Source organism: Lingula anatina, chromosome 5 (assembly GCF_051362555.1).
Source record: "Lingula anatina isolate TDL-2025a chromosome 5, LinAna3.0, whole genome shotgun sequence".
In the NCBI taxonomy this organism is placed as follows: Eukaryota; Metazoa; Brachiopoda; class Lingulata; order Lingulida; family Lingulidae; genus Lingula; species Lingula anatina.
This window is the reverse complement of record NC_141771.1, coordinates 20,363,137-20,383,074: the sequence shown is the minus strand read 5'-3', so window position 1 is coordinate 20,383,074 and position 19,938 is coordinate 20,363,137. Positions and strand designations below refer to the sequence as shown.

The 19,938-nt window shown below is 33.9% G+C and overlaps 4 long non-coding RNA genes across 6 annotated transcripts; 2 read left to right on the top strand and 2 right to left on the bottom strand.

The window, feature by feature from the left end:
- Positions 1-1,843: 1,843 nt before the first annotated feature.
- Positions 1,844-4,125, top strand: LOC106150482 (uncharacterized). Its single transcript, XR_001237132.2, has 4 exons — positions 1,844-2,066; positions 2,541-2,632; positions 3,070-3,125; positions 3,617-4,125. It is a non-coding gene; the product is annotated as an uncharacterized LOC106150482 (long non-coding RNA).
- On the bottom strand, positions 4,118-7,270 carry LOC106150481 (uncharacterized). Its single transcript, XR_001237131.3, has 3 exons — positions 6,999-7,270; positions 5,990-6,119; positions 4,118-5,260 (listed from the first exon to the last, which is right to left on the bottom strand). It is a non-coding gene; the product is annotated as an uncharacterized LOC106150481 (long non-coding RNA).
- A 489-nt stretch (positions 7,271-7,759) lies between these two features.
- LOC106150484 (uncharacterized) lies at positions 7,760-13,704 on the top strand. Of its 3 annotated transcripts, XR_001237134.2 has the most exons (4): positions 7,760-8,001; positions 11,328-11,465; positions 11,731-11,859; positions 12,157-13,704. It is a non-coding gene; the product is annotated as an uncharacterized LOC106150484 (long non-coding RNA). The 3 variants fall into 3 exon arrangements; XR_015334595.1 differs by having other exon boundaries at positions 7,761-8,001; positions 11,731-13,704; XR_015334596.1 differs by lacking the exon at positions 7,760-8,001 and adding an exon at positions 11,062-11,184 and having other exon boundaries at positions 11,731-13,704.
- Positions 13,705-14,251: 547 nt separating this feature from the next.
- Positions 14,252-17,811, bottom strand: LOC106150485 (uncharacterized). The gene is made up of 3 exons (XR_001237135.2): positions 17,712-17,811; positions 16,223-16,452; positions 14,252-15,681 (listed from the first exon to the last, which is right to left on the bottom strand). It is a non-coding gene; the product is annotated as an uncharacterized LOC106150485 (long non-coding RNA).
- Positions 17,812-19,938: the final 2,127 nt, after the last annotated feature.

Sequence of the window (19,938 nt, the reverse complement as noted above, 5' to 3'; positions counted from 1 at the left end):
AGAAATATTAGACTAGATTTGACAAAATTATTCACGTTTAACTATTTCAAGTCATGTAATTTGCCAGTCTTTTCAGTGTTATTTTCAGTTTTATCAGTTACATTGTTGTTTTTCCAGAGTACCCTTAACACGAAAAGGCAGGCAGTGCAAATCAGCAGCAAGAGCAGTGCTATGTGTTATCCATGTGAACAATACATGATATGTTGCAAGATTTAGGACATTGTCAAAAATTGTCCTAACAGGCGGATTCCAGAAACCCATTGTAAGGCGTCATCTGCATCTGGCATTAGTAGTAAGGAGAAGTCTTGTATGAGTATATATTGTTTTCTAGATGAGAGTTATAGGTAATTTGCAACTTCCTTCACAAACAAACACAAATCATCACATTTGCTGTTTTCTTTTACTGTGAAATATATATTGCAATATTGAAATATTTGATTTAGTTTATAGTCACATTCTTCTGATTATGAATTTCCAATAAACTTGACACTTAAAACAAACACAGACAACTGATCATCTTATCACAGACTTTTATTGTTGTTAGGCATCATTTGTATAAATTTCAGAAATATTGAACCAGATTTGACAAAATTATTCACGTTTAACTATTTTAAGTCCTGCGATTTCCCAGTCTTTTCAGTGTAATTTTCAGTTTTCTCAAGTATATTGTCCTATAAAACACTTCATTAGATACAGTCAACTGATCAGCTTATCCCAGGTTTTTATTGTTGTTATGCATCATTTGTACAAATTTGAAAAACATTGGACAGGACTTGTTAAAATGATTAATGTTTAACTATTTTTAACGATGGAATTTGAAAGTGTTTTTAGTGTAATTTTCGGATTTCTCAAATATATTGTCTGAAAAAAATATTTTTCATAAGACACAGACAACTGGTCATCTTATCACAGACTTTTATTGTTGTTGGGCATCATTTGTACAAATTTCAGAAATATTGAACCATATTTGACAAAATTATTCAGGTTTAACTATTTTAAGTCCTGTGATTTCCCAGTCTTTTCAGTGTAATTTTGAGTTTTCTCAAGTATATTGTCCTAAAAAACACTCTTCATTAGATACAGTCAACTGATCAGCTTATCCCAGATTTTTATTGTTGTAAAGCATCATTTGTACAAATTTGAGAAACATTGGACAAGATGTGTCAAATTGATTAATGTTTAACTATTTTTAACGATGGAATTTGAAAGTGTTTTTAGTGTAATTTTCAGATTTCTCAAATATATTGTCTGAAAAAAATATTTTTCATAAGACACAGACAACTGGTCATCTTATCACAGACTTTTATTGTTGTTAGGCATCATTTGTACAAATTTCAGAAATATTGAACCATATTTGACAAAATTATTCACGTTTAACTATTTTAAGTCCTGTGATTTCCCAGTCTTTTCAGTGTAATTTTGAGTTTTCTCAAGTATATTGTCCTAAAAAACACTCTTCATTAGATACAGTCAACTGATCAGCTTATCCCAGATTTTTATTGTTGTAAAGCATCATTTGTACAAATTTGAGAAACATTGGACAAGATGTGTCAAATTGATTAATGTTTAACTATTTTTAACGATGGAATTTGAAATTGTTTTCAGTGTAATTTTCGGATTTCTCAAATATATTGTCCTGAAAATCACTTTTCATTTAATACAGTCACTTGATCAGCGTATCACAGGTTTTTATTGTTGTTAAGCATCATTTGTACAAATATCAGAAATATTAGACTAGATTTGACAAAATTATTAACAATTAACTATTTCAAGTCATGGAATTTGCCAGTCTTTTCAGTGTTATTTTCAGTTTTTTCAGTTACATTGTTGTTTTTCCAGAGTACCCTTAACACGAAAAGGCAGGCAGAGCAAATCAGCAGCAAGAGCAGTGCTATGTCTTATCCATGTGAACAATACATGATATGTTGCAAGATTTAGGACATTGTCAAAAATTGTGCTAACAGGCGGATTCCAGAAACCCTTTGTAAGACGTCATCTGCATCTGGCATTGGTAGTAAGGAAAAGCCTCGTATGGATATATATTGTTTTCTAGATGACAGTTATAGGTAATTTGCAACTTCCTTCACAAACAAACACAAATCATCACATTTGCTGTTTTCTTTTACAGTGAAATATATATTGCAATATTGAAATATTTGATTTAGTTTATTGTCACATTCTTCTGATTATAAATATCCAATAAACTTGAAACTTAAAACAGACACAGACAGCTGATCATCTTATCACAGATTTTTATTGTTGTTAGGCATCATTTGTACAAATTTCAGAAACATTGGACAAGATTTGTCAAAATTATTAATGTTTAAAGGGACAAAAAATAGGATCTGAAACGCTTTCTTAGTGCATGGATTGCTTCTTTTTGAACTTAACTGAGAACAATTGCTATATTTAAAACATAGAATGGCACATAAATGGCCTTAATCAATATTGCAAAAAAGTATCATATTCACCGTCCCCTTTCAAACCCCGGGCGTCAGCCATCTTGACACAATTTGAAATAACGCAGCTTCTCGACTCAGATACGAGATGTAAACAATGCAGACAGCATGGCTGAATCGAAGGTGAGCGTGGGAGAGAAGAAGAAGAGGAATTGTTCACCAATTCTTTGCAGGTAAGCAAGTTATATTTACCAAAAGTACTTTAAAATGGGAAGGTGGCAGTGGAAATCAAAATGTCTGGCAGTGGAAGTTAGAAAGCGTAGATAAATGCTAATAAACGTTTCCCTGGGTAACGCACTCGCAGCCAAACCACTCGCACTGGGTACGTACTACTAGTTACATGGAGCGAGGTAGTGCACTTTGCCCCTGAGGTGTATAGTTCTTTAAAGCAGGAGGAATACCCTTTTCTGCTCAATGTGGTCATCTACCAGTACTTACAGACTAACCTCACACCATATTCTCGCAGGGGAATCCCATGAGATATACAATATGTAACTCGAGTACTAGTGGGGATAGAGAGTGTTCTTTGTACAACACGTAACTACGTTAACTTATTTGTAAATTTAATAATATTGTCAATGAATATGATTATAAGGAATGAATTTTTTAGCCTTTCAGAGGAGGAATTGGGTGATACACCCCTTCATGCACGAGTGGAGAGATCAGGTATGTTAATAATTTTAGCAGTATAACAGGGGCGGATCCAGGATTATTTGAAAGGGGGGGAGGGGTCCGTGGATGCAAAGCCGACCCCCCCCCCCTCTTGTTGGCGTGGGGTTCTGGGCCTGCTTAAAATTTTTTGTATTTTAGAGGGCGAACAGTGCCATTTGGTACGGTTTAGCACTATACTGTAATAAATTAGCTAGTCAAAATTCTAATTCCAAGTGGGGAATATTAGTGTGATTTTTTTACATCAGTTCTTTGAAACCATGTGTGATTATGTTATTTTTTCTTGTGGCCTTTATGATTTAATGCAGCTACAGATATTTAAATTTAATTTTTTTTGCCACAATCAGACTTGCTTCTTTATTAAAAGCTGGATATCACATAGTGATTATGCCCTCTAATTTGTTGATTTTTGTTAAAGAATACTGCTGTTATGATAATATCAATACATTTTTTCTTTATAACCATTTTATGCAATTTTACTATTACAGTGCCTCAAGTTATATCTGGAAAACTCATACCAGGAAGCACTCCAATCTTACAATACTGCATCACTTCAATATCGGTGTGACAAGTTGTGTAAAAGACTGCTACAAAACATTTGCATTGATGACCACATGATCCACCACCTTTTACCAAAACCGAGTGAACAGTTTTATATTATAATTCCCATGTACATGTATTTAAAGTGACAAGACTGAGATCAGCGAGAGCCTCAAGGCCTTTATTTTCTGGGCATTGTCAACTCTTCAATAATTTTATAATTTTGGCAAATACATCCAAAGATTCAATTCTAATGCAATTCTTGAAAACTTTTTTAGAATATATTTTAATGTCGAACATGTTTTTCTAAGAACTAGCCCTTTAGTAAATTAACAACATGTACTATCCAACTGTTATTATTATTAACATATTGTTATGTACAAAGCATAAGCTGCAGTATCAATGTAGCATTAACTGGGTAGAGATTATGAATGAAATAAAAGTTTAAATATTGAAACATCTTTTATTTTTATTTGGCAAAAATACAAGAATAAACAAAGTTTGCTACATAAGTTTGGAATTTGGCCAAATCATCTTTATTATTACCTGTCACATGTAATGAATAAGACATACACAGATTTTGTAAGCTAGAATGCATAATTATTTTCATACTTAATGCTCTCTTCATAAATAAGCCTTCCATTCAAGCATTCACAAACTTTCACATTGTGCAGTACAAATTATAGTATGGTAACATTTTTGAGAGAGACTTATTAACATCGGGCTATCATGTTAAGAGTCTGACGTACATGCAGACCCATGAGGATTGCAGATCAACAAATTATCCCCCTCTCTGTCAGTGTATTGACTCATGTGAGCTGACACAAAAATCTCCATGCAAAGGGATGTGTCATAAGAAAGGACTAACCCGACTTACACAAACATAAATTGTTTCATCGGTAAGATATTCACATATACTTTTCCAAGACGTGCAGGGAATAAATAGAAAGGTAAAAATATTTCTTTAAAAAATACATGCATGGCTTCCCTGCATGAATTCTAAATAATGGCTGAGTGGAGAATTGAATACAGGCACAAGTGTTCACTCAAACCATTTTTGTAGGTCTTAAAAGAAATGACATACAGTCATTTGCCAAATACAGAATTTTATGCTGTAACAAAGTCACAAAACTGCAACTGGTGATCTTACAAAATCTGACAACACCCTGGTTTAAAATCAAGTTGAAGTCACAATATGCCACCAGTACCATATTCCATAATACATTTGATGTCATTTAGATTTAAGAAGTAAATGCTGGACCAAAATGGTTTATTCTCAATATCAGGCATATGACTTAGGTTTGGGAGGAAAGACCACCTTGATTTCCAATCTGTCTGCATTATAGCATACAAGCCAGTGCTAGATGGTTTGAAGTCAGCAGATTATGCTTTGTCACATTGGCAAGATGAATTCACTGAATATATCCTGTAAGCAGCACTCGAAAGTCAGGAAAAGTCTCTCACTATCCAACTCGTCCCCGCTTTGGACCCTCGAGAATTCTTATTTTGGTGGAGAGCCATAGAGTTCCTCTTCCATGTAAAAAAACTCTTCTTCAGGACATCATACTGGCAGTTGCTCATAACCTTAAGGTCTAAAAAAGCAAATCAAAATAATAATAATAATAATTTATTAAGATTGCAACCCAGTGGGTTGAAGTTGTACACAGTGTTAAGAAAATTATAATGAAATTAAAGTGAATATTTGCTTGAATAAAACTGAGTTAAAAGACTGCTAATTGAACTTTAAAATTATTGTACTTAGGATAAGAGACAACATAATACTATTGGAAATGTGGATATGGAAACTGCATATGGAATTAAACAGCATCGGAATCTGTCGGTCTTTAATTTTGGCACTTTGTTACTATTGTTTGATTTTAAAAGACGATTGGATTGCTCAATAAAGATGTGATTCAGTTTGTCAGAGGATTCAGTTATTTTGTAAAAGAAAGTTTTGCACAGATCTTCTCTTCGTTTATCTAAAGTACACATACATGTATCTGCCAGGTTCAGGGTTTCATCATAGTGTAGGTCAGGAAAAATAATCTTCAAAGCACGAGTTTGGACAGTCTCTAAGAGTTTGCATTGCTCTATAGTTAGTCCTGGATGCCACACAGGGCAGGCATATTCTAGAATTGAGCGCACAATACTTTGGTAAAGCTTAGCTTGTTTCAGTTGACAGAGGAAATAGAGTCTTGCATTATGTTTACATTATGTGTTGCCAATTTGGAAAAAAAATTGATAAAAGAGAAATCATGCACCTATAATGCCTAATATATGATGAGTGAATATCAGCTTATAATTATTAAAATTCTGCTTACTCTAAAGACATGTTTTAGTCCCATGTTGGATCATCAGGATCCTTTAATTCCCTCTTCTTCAGCATCTTCCTCCTCTTCCATCTGCACCTCTTCCAGTTCAGACATCCCATAGGAAAAAGTTACCTTGATACTGCAACCAAAAAAAAAAAGCAACAGTACATAAAATTAAGATAATCAAGTTTGTGAAAAATCATGTAAAAACATAACTGAAATAAGTATAAAACTCAACTGAAATAAGTATAAATGCCATTTTTCTCAATATGATCACCTTAAATTATCTAGACTGTCATCTTCAGCTGCACTAGTATTAACTTCAACTTAATTTTGAAGTTTCTTGATCACTTCATATTGGGTTAATCTCCGAAATACTGGTTGGACTCTAAAGTTAAAAATTGTATGATCTAAATTATTACTCTGGACTATTTAATACATTAGAGAGATGTACCAAACATAAACATGTAATATCCCCTTTCTGATTTATTTATTTTTAATGTAAAAAGGAGACAAATTGTCTTTAGAATATAAAATCAAAATACTACTCAAAGATATTTTCAATTATAGTTGACATGCCATTTAACATTGAGTTAAACTTAGATACAATAACAGCTTCTGCACATGCATTTTGGAATTTAGATGCCTAAAGAAATAGCATCTTGGTCATACGTCTTAATTACTGTGTTTTGTATGCTTAGATGTTAGAGGCACAAGAAATGTGCCCTCGGTAAGTCACAAATTCGCCCCGGCCATTGTAATGTACATGTAATGAGACTAGTATCTCCCACCATGTCCGTTTCTAATTAAACTTTCTTTGCTCGACATATGAGCAACACTTGCAATTTCTGTCATAGATACCACTCATATTAGTTACAATTTCATGGCATATTTTGACAGACGAGCCTGACAATCGTTAGGAAATACAACGAACACACATAAATAAACATTAATCTCTGTGCTTAATAAATATTTTCACTGGTGTCTTATCTCAAACATTATTGTAAATGGTACTTACAAACCCAGTAAATACTTCGCGGCCAGGCGATCCTTCGTATCCATGGCCACCCAAGCAGGTTTTCATCTGCCTTCTTCCTCGCCGGTGATTATTGTTTGCCTGTCGTGCATTTGCTGATAAACTGTTTTTCGCATTTTCTCTGGTGTTGATTTTTGTAAAGGGTGTTTCCTTTTTCTTTTTGTTATCTTTCTTCCCTTCTTCGATGGAGTCTCAACTAATTGAGCCACCTGTGCCATGTTGTCTTTTCCTGGCAGCTTTAACTTGTTTTAACTAGGTCGCAATACGAGAATCTGGCGAGATGCGGAAGTCTAAAGAGTTCCAGTATCAAAATGGATTTGGTTGTTGGTAAACCTCCGCTTAAGCGGAGGTTTTCTTTTATTGTATTTCCCAAAAATGTTACAGAGCGATGGCGAGTGCTGGGAATGAAAGATTAAAGGTTGGTGAATCGCGGATAAATACTGTTAACCCCGGGATAAATCAATTTTGGCACGAAAATCCTCTTTTGTGTCCTTTTAACTATTTTAAACGATGGGATTTGCCAGGTTTTTCAGTGTAATTTTCAGTTTTCTCAAATATATTGTCCTAAAAAACACTTTTCATTAAATACAGTCACTTGATCAGCTTATCACAGATTTTTATTGTTGTTAAGCATCATTTGTACAAATATCAGAAATTTTGGACTAGATTTGACAAAATTATTAACAGTTAACTATTTTAAGTCACAGAATTTGCCAGTCTCTTCAATGTAATTTTCAGTAATTTTGTTCTTTTTCCAGATTACCCTTACCATGAAAAGGCAAGCAGAGAAAAATGGCAGCAAGAGCAGCACTATGTCTTATCAATGTGTACAACACATGATAGGTTTCAAGATTTAGGACATTGTCAAAAATTGTGCTAACAGGCGGATTCCAGAAACCCATTATAGGGAGCCATCTGCATCTGGCATTGGTAGTGAGGAGAAGTCTTGTATGGGTATATATTGTTTTCTAGATGACAGTTATAGGTAATTTGCCACTTCTTTCACAAACAAACTCAAATCATCACATTTGCTGTTTTCTTTTAGAGTAAAATATACACTGCAATATTGAAATATTTGATTTTGTTAATTGTCACACTCTTCTGATAATTAATTTACAATAAACTTGACACTTAGAAAAAGACACAGACAGTTGATCAACTTATCACAGATTTTTATTGTTGTTAAGCGTAATTTGTACAAGTTTCAGAAACATGGGACAAGATTTATCTAAATTATTAATGTTTAACTATTTTGAACCATGGAATTTGAAAATGTTTTGAGTGTAATTTTCCGTTTTTTCAAATATGTTGCCCAAAAAAATACTTTTCATTAGAAACAGTCAACTGATCAGCTTATCACAGATTTTTATTGTTGTTAAGCATCATTATTGGACCAGATTTGACAAAATTATTAATGTTTAACTTTTTTAAACCATCGAATTTGAAAGTGTTCTCATTGCGAGTTTCAGTTTGCTCAAATATATTGTCCAAAAAAGAAAAACTTTTCATTAGACACAGTCAGAAATATTGGGCCAGATTTGACAAAATTATCAATGTTTAACTTTTTTAAACCATCGAATATGAAAGTGTTTTCATTGCGAGTTTCAGTTTGCTCAAATATATTGTCCAAAAAAGAAAAATTTTTCATTAGACACAGTCAACGGATTTGTTTATCACAGATTTTTATTGACAAAATTATTAATGATTAACTATTTGAAAGTATAAAATATAACTATATTGTGTTGGATTACAATGTGGGTGCCTTCATGTGAAAGGTGATAATTTCTCTAACTGCAACAAATATAATTTTGTTTCCAAACATTGCTGTATATTTTAAACTTTTTAATTCTTAGTCGTAAATGATACTTAAACAGCACTTTGGTCTTAGACGCAGACATGCTGTTTGGCAGCTTATATTATTAAATTTTGCTGGGTGACAAAAACGGGTTGTCGTGCATTACCATCATTTCCATTTTCAACTTCAGTACAAAGAATTATCTCCCATACACATGAAATTGTTCAATTTCAGGATTTAAATACCCAAAATATGCTGTTTTTCTTAGGACAAAAATGTGTAAGGAATTCCTGTCATCTGAGTGTATAATCACGGATGTTTTGACCCAGTCCTGTTTCATTTTCTTCAAACAGTAAAACCACAGCTAGCGTGTAGTTTCGTTTCCCCATTCAGAATTGGCCCAGGGACTTAGCGTAAATAGTAAACACTTCCATTGATGCGTAATGATCTGTAACATGAGAGTCATTAGCTATATCCGATCCCCCTTTTTTTTTTTTTTTGGCATGTAAATCACGAAAAATGATTTTATGTTATTGCTGTTCAGGATCACGTGCTTGCCCAACTCAGTGAAGTTAAGTGTACTCTTCCCTGATAGTTTTTGTGTTTAATGCTACATTTTCAAACTTTATGAATATAAAGCAAGATAGGATGCATATTCAAAGTTGAAGGCGTGCGCATGTGAGATGGTTTTCATGCTGTCGCTGCTTAACTGCCAATTCAGGTTCACAGCATGCTTTCCCAACCTGTAAAACCAAGTGTTCTCTTTCTTGGTAATTTCTGTATGTGTTTAATGTCACGTTTTCCAAAATTTATAAATATAAAGCATATACAATGCATATTTTAAGCAGAAAGCATGCTCACAAGATCAGCCCCATGTTGCCCATGTCCCAATGTTACCCAGTATTGTGGATGTGCATATATAACTTTTTTTGTGAAAACTAAAATTTTCACACATTGGTATTTTGAAGGTGTGACTTTGAACCTCCATGGGCTTGAAAACCTTTGCTATTCACATGTTCTGAGTATCAATGATACTTATATTTTATTATTAAACATTGATGGTCATTTTGCTGTTGAGCATTATGTAACATTGCATCAGAATTGAAGAAAACCCTATTTTGGATACTGCCACCATGACTACCAGGAAAACCATGTTACTTATGAATCTCAAACTTACAAAAAAGAACCATAGGACTAAAATTCAGTCTGCGTTGGAAAAGCAGCGTAATTGACTTCTTTTTCTGGAAGTTGAACATTTTTGTGAAATTTTAATTTTTCACAAATGGACATTTTCATTGTGGGACTTGGAATTCCCACAGACATGAAGCCTAATGGTAATCAAAATTTCTAGATGTCCATGTTATTAATTATTAATAGTAGATTGTTAAAATTGGTGATAATTATACTGTTCATAATTATTATGTTATATTGCATCAGAATTGATAAAAACTACTTTGTGCACTGCCATCACAAATGTTATGAAAAGAAATCTCTGTTACTTATTATTTTAACTTACAAAAATTATTCTTAGGATTGACATACCGCTCAAATTAGAAAACCAGCTCTATTGGATTATATTTTTATTGCAATATATATTTTATTGGTATTTTCATGGGCCTGAGGCCTTACGGTAGTTACACATTTTACTGACATCCATATTACCTATTGTGCGTAATTAATACATGGTGTTGATTTGCTGTTCAGCATAATGTATTATGGCATCAGAATAGACAGTAGCCTATTTTGCTTATCATTATTTCTGCTTTTTGTCTGTACATTTTGAAGCTTTGCTGCCTTGTCTCATTCTATGAGCTATTACATAAGATTTATTAGTTTTATGAAAGTTAACTTATGATTATAACCAACCCTAGAATACAGAATATTGCCAGTGTAAAATGAACTGTTGTATTCAGTTGGTACAGTGTAACTCATAGGAAGGAAAACAATGTATAAGTACCGCTGTAGTATGTGATTATGGTTGGTCACAAGTACTGTGTAGTAATAAAACAACACAGGTCGAGATTGCCATTAAAACACAATGATTTAAAAAGGAATACTGCTTTTCTGATTTATTTGAGCACTGTTTTTGTGTCAGTGACAATTTCCCCACAATTTCCCAATAAAGAGCAGATTTAGACTCCTTTTGTCCCAGGTAGTATATATATATATATATATGTTTGTTGGATATGGGAATCTCCTGCAACGGCAGCCATCTTCAGCAGTGGTCAGCTCTCAGCGGCCCTCTTCAGCAGTGGCCAACTCTTAGTAGCCCAGCAGTGGTCAACTCACACACATAAACACACACGCACACCATCTCTTTCACTCAATTTATAGGCCCATATGAAGAAAATTGAAAAATGAAGTTAAATACAGGTCACGAATTCTATCTTTTTTCTAAATCTCGTGAAAAAAAGTGATAAATCTGGCTTTTTTATATAAATCATTGAAAAATTCTGAATCTTAAATTGAGGCTTCCGTACGGCAGGTGGTCAACTGTTTACTGTTATCTAATCCAGGCGAGAGGTGCTCAGAAATGACCAAGGTCAGGGGAAGATGGAGAAAAAAGTAGCCTCATGTACCACACTGCTACAATTTCTGCATGAAGAACGAGACTTTGGCAATGAAAACTGCAGCAGTTTGTTGTACATTCACACGTAAGTACTGTATTGACGATATAAGATTCTGATAACTCCGCGTATTTAGCGTTGACGAATATTCCCCAAAATGGTACATTTCCCACTTCAGGCATACCGTTTTACTCATGGAGGGATACACCTTATAGTCTAAGAAATCTACCTTGAGTCTGCTATATTGTCATGTATAAAATAACTAAATTGTATTTTTGTAACGATTATATGTATGCTATTTAACCAAAAACTTTTGCATCGTCCCGTTAATGTGAATTTCTTTTATTTTCAGCTCCTAACTACTACTTACTGGATGCGTCTTCCATCAAAGACATGAGTTTAGTGTTTGACAGCACCTGCGCCCTTGTCGAGATCGTTTCGCTTGTCGAAGTTTGTCTTAATTTGCAGGGTTGATTATTAGGTTGTTACGAAATGTAATCTTTGCTTCGGAATGTAATAATACGTGTATCAGCCCAAAAATCGCACGTAACGAACGTTTTATTCATAAAACCTTTGATCTGTTGATATGATAGAATGGACTAAGTCCAAGCGCCAACCCTATATATGTTGCTGGTCTAATAATATATATATATATATATATATATATATATATATATATATATATATATATATATATATATATGCGCGTCTGAGTCGTAGTACAGTACTCATCTGTCCACGATGGTTTTTATTGTAATTCGTTAGATTTCTTTTTTAGATATCAGGTCTTGAACCTGAAACGACACTTTTGAAGTACCCCTCAAACAGAACTGATGTCGATGAAAAAAGTGCCTCGGTTAAAGGATGAATGGAAACCAAAATGATTAAGTGATCGTTACAAAATTATCGAAACTGATCAATTGATTGTAATAAAATTGTCACCAAGTCATGTCTAGGTAAAGCAATGTGCTAGTACGACCGGGTTTCTGTTTGTTTATAAAATGATATGTGCGGACAAATATTTAGTAAGAATCCTTAAGAAAATGATTGATTGTTAATCTTAATTAGAATACAAATATTCAAATTTTATAAGTGTCACTGTTGGAAGGAAACTTTGTCGCAACTCCAAGACGAAAATACATACAAAAAACATTTTCGGTATACATATATTTTGTGTTCAGTTGAAGTTGAGGGATGAACGAGATGATAATTGAAAACTGACCTAAATTATGCCACATCAGAAATAAATGCATTGTAAAACTGCAAAATATGCAGGCGTTACTGCGGAATTGTCCACACATATTGAAATGCTCTTCCTAATATTGTTATTTTGCGGCGTGACGCAACCTTGGAATATGCTAACTTTGGTTCTCGGTGTATTAATATGTGTGTCTAATTAGTGTCGGACCTACATGTATAGCTTCAGTATAGAGAGGGGGCCAATATGTTTGTTTTACGAATATCAAACCAGAGGTAGGGTGGATATATATTTTTTTAATATGTATTTCTTATTACATTAGGAAGGCAGTGAGAAAAATGTTTGTAATTGGACAACCAACACTTCCTAGCAGTGTCCACAGCTGTGCTCTTTGCGACTTTTTGCTAATGTCACATAGCAGAAATGTAATGTCTTCACCAAAAAAAACCAGTGCATCCAAGAAAATGATTTTATTTTGATTGCTTTTGTCCATTTAAAGGTATCATAATCTTTTAACTTTTTAAAAATTCGAAAAATGCTCTTCAAATTCATACTGATTACATTGGCTGTTGCAAAGTGTAATGGGTATTCCCAATTATCCAAATGAAGTTTTGTACACAATTAGTCCTATCCAGCTGGCAAAAAAGGGAAAATTCAACAGGACATTGGCAAATAAATAATGGTAGTTAAAGTAATAATAAAACAGAAATTTAAATATTCACAAACCTGTTGGTGTTCTATTTAAGGTTGATTTTGTTGCTATTCCTTTCTCTATTCAATTTTTAGCCGTGGTCATTAAATGCCAGTCCTGTTGGGTTATTTTTTGCTAAGCGTTGCTTGATCACTGAACACGTAGACCACTGTTGAGTTTATAAGCTTTTGCTGAATGAATATTAAGAGTTATTTTGAGATCACTGATTTTGTGTAAACTTTTTAGTTTGTTTGCATATCATTCATAAAGATGGCTATTACTGGGATAAGGTTGTTAACGAATCATGTCTCCCTGCTGCTTTTGATTCGCACGACAAAACTGTTCACTCAAAATGTGCCATTGATGATTGATTTAGGATTTGATGAAAAGAAAACAAAATTACAAAATTATACATGAGTTTGATAAATATTTCCGAATGCGATATTGTTTCGAAAAACACTTTTTTGTAGAGTGAAAGTTATATTCAATTATTTTAACATTTGCTAGTATTAGTTTGGACAAAAATGACGTGTATTTTTCAAAATTTATACTCAAGACTGCCTAAGCATTATTTTCTTCACTTAGACTCGAACCCTTGGCTTGCTGCCTGGTTAGCAGAAAGTATTGTCGTCTTACCCACTGAGCCGTCGCCTCAGCTTGCTTTCACACGTTCACATAGTTCTTATTTAAATTGCTTATTTGGATTTTTTTCCCCAAAAGGTAATTTGCTAGGACCCAGGAGCGCCAGGTTTCGAACTTGAGACCTTCCGTCTCAGAGGCAAGCGCGTTACCTACTCCTCTAAGTGTTCCCACCCACCCTCCCCGGGTAGACTTTCTTCTTATAGTAAGCAAAAGAAAAAAAAAGAAAGTCTCTCATCTTTATTTCCAAGTACCCGAGCCAAGAATCGAACCCCCAAGCTCAGACTTAACCACTGAGCCGCGATACGGTCAAGGCAAATACAAAGCCATTTTGCATATATTTGAGAAGTTTTTTTTTTATTGAGAGCAAAACAAATTCACATAATGTATTCATGTATTTCTAAAGTATCTCCCTTTGAACTACATTGTCTTTTAATATTATTTTCGTCATCACAAGGATCAACTACGTAGAGCGAAATTATTTATATCTGCATTATTCGAACGTGTAAAAGATACAAAATGCTACTTTTTTATTTGACTAATAAACTATTAACAACTACTTGCCTTATGTTTATCTTATTTATACTAAACGAAGTATTTCAATTTCTTCAATTAAAAAAAAAAAACAGTGGCGGATCTAGTGCTCCTCTCCCCGGAGGAAGAGAAACCCATTCTCGGCTCGCATAGTCAAATTGCTCAAAATGTCAACATTTGACCTCCTTAAAAATCCTAAATCTGCCAGTGTTTTTGTCTTTTTATAACCATAAGGAAAGATGAAAAGTCCACTGTCTTTTTTAAATTAGCGAGCGTTTTAAGTGTGGTACGTGTCGTTGAGAAGAAACATGCAGTTCGCTATGTTTTGCCAAAATTATCAAAGTCGCCAGCAAGTGACGTCATCAAATGAATTTTATAAGCGTCAAATTAGAATGGAAAATAAAGGATTTCAAAATTTCCTTAACAATATCTCTCTATATACGTATATATAATTTAAAAAACATGCAACATGTACAGTTATCAAATGTGACTTAAAATCCAAGGGACATATCCTCAAGTTCCCTACATCCATTTTCCATAAAGAAAAATCGTCTATAACAAATGATGTGAAACTTTTGTAATACTTATCGATCTAAATGCAAGAAAATAAACGTGTTAATGATAGTCTGCATCATCTGGTTGATAATATAAAATATGCTGGTAAGAGAACAATAACATTTAGAAAATAAGACAACTTTCAATAACATAAAATGCCTCTTCTTCTTTACACAAAACCAAGATTCGTTCAACAAAATAATGTTACAAATGTAAGTTATATTCAAGTATTAAACATTCTACTTCAGCTTAACTGGCAAATAAACAAAAAATGCTACAATATTTATCAAAAAAAATCTGATCATGCTAATATTCGAAAAGAACCTGCCTTTCTACCTTATAAACACACAGAGTTACTTAGCAAATTTAAAACAAAAACATACATGCTATAAAAAGCTACTTTGATAAGAATAATCCGATCATGATGATTCTAAACAGGAATCCTTTTTGTAACCAAACAATGCTTCTCAGTCTTTATCAATTTTTCGTCATCAGACAACAATCCTGTTGAAAAAATGAAATACATACACAATGTTCCAAAACCTGGTAGAAGTTTAATTTCCATCCTGTGCTGGGCAATATGTGCTGGGCAATACTGGTGCACTCATATATATTCAGATCCAGATTAGCTTCTCGATAAAATGATTTCAAATGGTAACCGAAGTCTGGATTTACTCATCACTTCACTGGAAAAACAAGAAAATTGATTGCCGGTAGTTAAAATTTTAATTTCCAAAAGATTATTTACCTCCTTTCTTATCCGAGTATTAATTGAAAACAAACGTTAAATATACAGTATAATCATCATCATTTAATAACGTGTCATGTGTATACAGAACAACCAGCCCATCGGGCTTATAAGACACCTGTTATATACAGTTTTTCCTGTCTTAAATCAAACATCTAAGCATTTGACCTTAACATAGCAAACATTTCAAACTCGTAGATATTTCAACATGTTCTCATTTATCACAACAGAACACAATATTCAAAACAACATCACTTATAGAAACACGAGTCATTTACCAGTTGAGAGTTTTAGGTTTCTAGTTGCTAAGTCACTATCTTAAGGAATTAGAAAATGGTGATTTTCACTCATGTGGATTACAATTAGATATTCTAATCATTAGAATAATTCATAAAAAGGACTTAAAGATCACAATTTTCTCACCAGTTTAGATAGGGTATACATTGGCAATTAGGGGGAAATTGCTGGAAAATTCTTACTTTGGAATATTCTAATTATTTATCTATAACTAAATGTCAGGTCACCACTAGCTGCTTTGCTGCACATAGTAGGCCTACTCTTTTCCACATGCCAGTACGGCACACGTGAAGTTATGATTGTGTTGGACCTGCTTCAAGGCATACAGGAGGATTATCGCAATACAGCCAGGTCTATAACTGGTTACCACGCGCTAAAACATGTGAAGCGTTTTGAATATTCAGGATTTCATCTGTAAAAAAATCCTCATGTTATATTGATTAAATACCACATGCAAAGATCTTTGAAAAAAGCCTTTTGAATGAGCAGCGTAATACACATAATGGTCATCAATGGAAATATATAGCAAGTAGTAAATAAATTAAACGTCCCGTATGCTTCGAAGGGTTGATCTGGTCAGGGAATTGTATCGGATATAATTCCCTGATCTGGTGATCCACCAGATTTCACCAGACTCACTCATTTTAACGACTTGAACAATTGCTTAAATTGTTCCCTTCGAGTATATAACATCTAATGTGCTAAACATAGAGATAAAAGTAAAGTTTAGAAAATATTCATTTTGGATATATATGCATTATAACAAAAGTAAAAACCCGGGTGCTCAGAATTTGGTACATTCAATTTGATTGATGTTTCAATGACTGGATTACATGTCACGGTTGTGCACAGAATGTCAAAAACCGGTGTAATGGTTTCACAGATTCTTTCGGTTTATGGGGAAATATCCTTATTAAAGAAAATTATAAATAAATAAATTGAAATAAAATGTAAAGTAAAGTAGAGTGAAGTCAAGTGGGGTGAAATGAAATGAACTTGATCGGTGCTTGTTAAAAACGTTTACAAAATGCACGAGAAGCATCATTCATTCCAGTTAATCAAGTCAAACAACTTATCTTCACGCTGGCAAATCTTTTAACAATAGAATTGTGGCTTTATCATACCAATACCTGTTTTTTTTACATATGTGGCATCATCTTCATGAACTACCTGTTATTGCATGTGATAACTCAAGAAGTTATAACTTTTTGGATAACTTAAGTCGAGCTTTAATCCGGTAGTTTTGAGATACAAGATCCCAAACATACATGTTGGTATGCTTTTGTCTCTATGTTTGTATTGAATACAGTGATATATGTGACACAATAACTAGGATTTTTCACGGGTCACTCCATAGCATCCCCCCCTCCTTTCCCTTCTTGGCTATTTCACAAGTACACATTTTGGCTTCAGTTATTTCTATAAACGAAGTTTAAGATAGTTCACAAAAAGCACAGTTGCATTTTTCATTTTCTTGGGTCATGCACAGATGAAGTTATGAATGAGGAGAAATGTTTGATGGGGAAAATATTGGGGAATGGCCTAACCACTTTTAAACACACAATTGTTTAAAACTTCAAAGATGCATCACAAATAAGTTATAATAAAATGTCAAGATTAAAATTCTTCAAACGTTGCTCTGAATCGATTGAAATTTAAACATTCGTATACTTAGTTTCTTGACTGCTTCATGTCCAGTCCCTGGTCACTCAGAACTGAAGAAGTGCATGACATCTCTTTCTTGAGGTATGGTCCACTAGATTCAAAGGGGAGAGGGCATAATGAACGGGGGCTTTTTCTCTTAAATTCACATCAATAGCTGGCAGGTGAACCTTTATTTACCATTCATCAATAAAAAGATACACAAGACGCATTGGTATTTAAAATATTTTGAAATTTACCAGAAGAACAAAATCTCAGACCCTTACCCTCCCCAAAATGTCACGCCATTATGTAGGTCACTGGTTGTCCATACATGGTCCACTGAGTAATTTTTGACACGTTTGACCTGCAGACTTTACTATAATATATTTTATTACATATTTATTTTAAGGCAAAAATGCATTTAAAATGTTCATTGGATTCTTAATTACAGGCTCGTAGTCGGAGAGGTGTCTTGGGGATCGAACGGACCGCCCTTTTTTGCCGGAAAAAGGTCCGCTCTGAGTAAAATTGATCTAGGTACACGGATGTTTTATGGTAAAAGGTTGAGGTTTTTTTTTAAAAAAAATTGAAATTTGAAATTGCTGGCTACGGGCCTGCAATAAAAAAGGAGACAACAACTTGAGAACACCAAAATATATAAATATCCAAAAAATTCATCTGGAGGTAAAAAATATCGTTTTCTTAGCAAGTTAATGTTCAATTTTTTCCTTTCATTATCATTTAATTTCAAATATCAACAGTATACACATAGCACTTAAATACCAATAAAACACTTACCACACATTAATGTTTCCCATTGAAACTATCGGTTTCCATAAATCGGACACTAACGAAACGGGCCACTTACGACCCCCGTCAAGGAAAGCTTTTATTCTTTTCTTTTTTCTGTAAACAAAGACTCAGTCTAAAACAATAAAAAAAAAAAACGTTTGCTCCATATTTACTCCCACTCTCATAATTCTGTAAAATAAATACAACACACTTAAAAACACATAAGACTCAGGGGCGGATTTAGGTCGTCTTCTGGGTCTTCTGGAAGACGGTCAGATTTTCAAGTTTACATTGACGGGTGTCCAATTTTTTCTGTCGGAAGACGGTCAAAAATGGAGGACGAATCAACAAAGATAATTTGGAAGACTGTCAGAAAATTTCGCTGGATCCGCCCCTGTTAAGTTGTTGTATCAGTTATTGGAAACCCAGGGCGATACCCAAGCGTCACACACTCATCAACAGACAGAGATACAAACAAAAACATAATATAAGTATATGCAGGCATTTGACCCTAGTTGGGCGTGGATTTGGCTAAGGAGAGTGGGGTGGGGTGTGGGCATTTTTGTCTCCAAGCAAGTATCCACTCCATTGGCTCGGCAAAGATAAAATAGGGGACGAAGATAATTTCACATATCATATTAATATAGAATACAGTGATAAAATAATTGTTTGGTTTTGCTGTTCGCAGGCTATTCGTAAAATCTATTGGACATGACCAACATCCTCCGTACGTGCTTACGAACTCGAAATTCTGTAAGAAGGACCTGCGTGGGACGTGAGATTCTGCGTAAAATTTGGACGCAAACAGCCCGTAAGAGCCCGTACTTTAAGCTGTGACCGAGGCTTAAAGATGACATTAAGAGTGCATTCCCAGAGATTCAGATTGATCCATCCGGATCGACCTAACTACCTGGGGGTTCACGCTAAATTGCAGTCAGCCGAGCGCGCACGACAGTTAATTACCCCCTTACAGCTTTTAGTAGGCGGGACAGATATTTAAGCCGGCTTAGCTGACAGTAATCTAGTAAGACTCCCACGGGGATAGATCGATCTAAAATCTGTGGGAATGGGGTCTTAGAGCTAATTTGATGATGGGTCCTTTTTCTTTATTTGTAACCTGTTTTTTAACTAAAATATGATAAAATAAAAATAAAATAAAATATGATAATGCTTATTATTTGTTATGTTTCTATTATTATTATTATTATTATTATTATTATTATTATTATTATTGCTGCGTGGTGTATGTTATAAATGATCAACTACAATAAAGTAAGCATTAACATGAAACAGTAGCCATGCCTCAGTCTTATAACACAGGCAGGGGTCCCGCATAGGGCCCATCTCAAAGTTTTTCAGTTGTGTTGTGTGTGTGTGTGTGTGTGTGTGTGTGTGTGTTTTTTTTTTTTTTTTTTTTTTGAGATTTTTTCAAAGATCAATTGATGGGTGTGGCTGATACAAG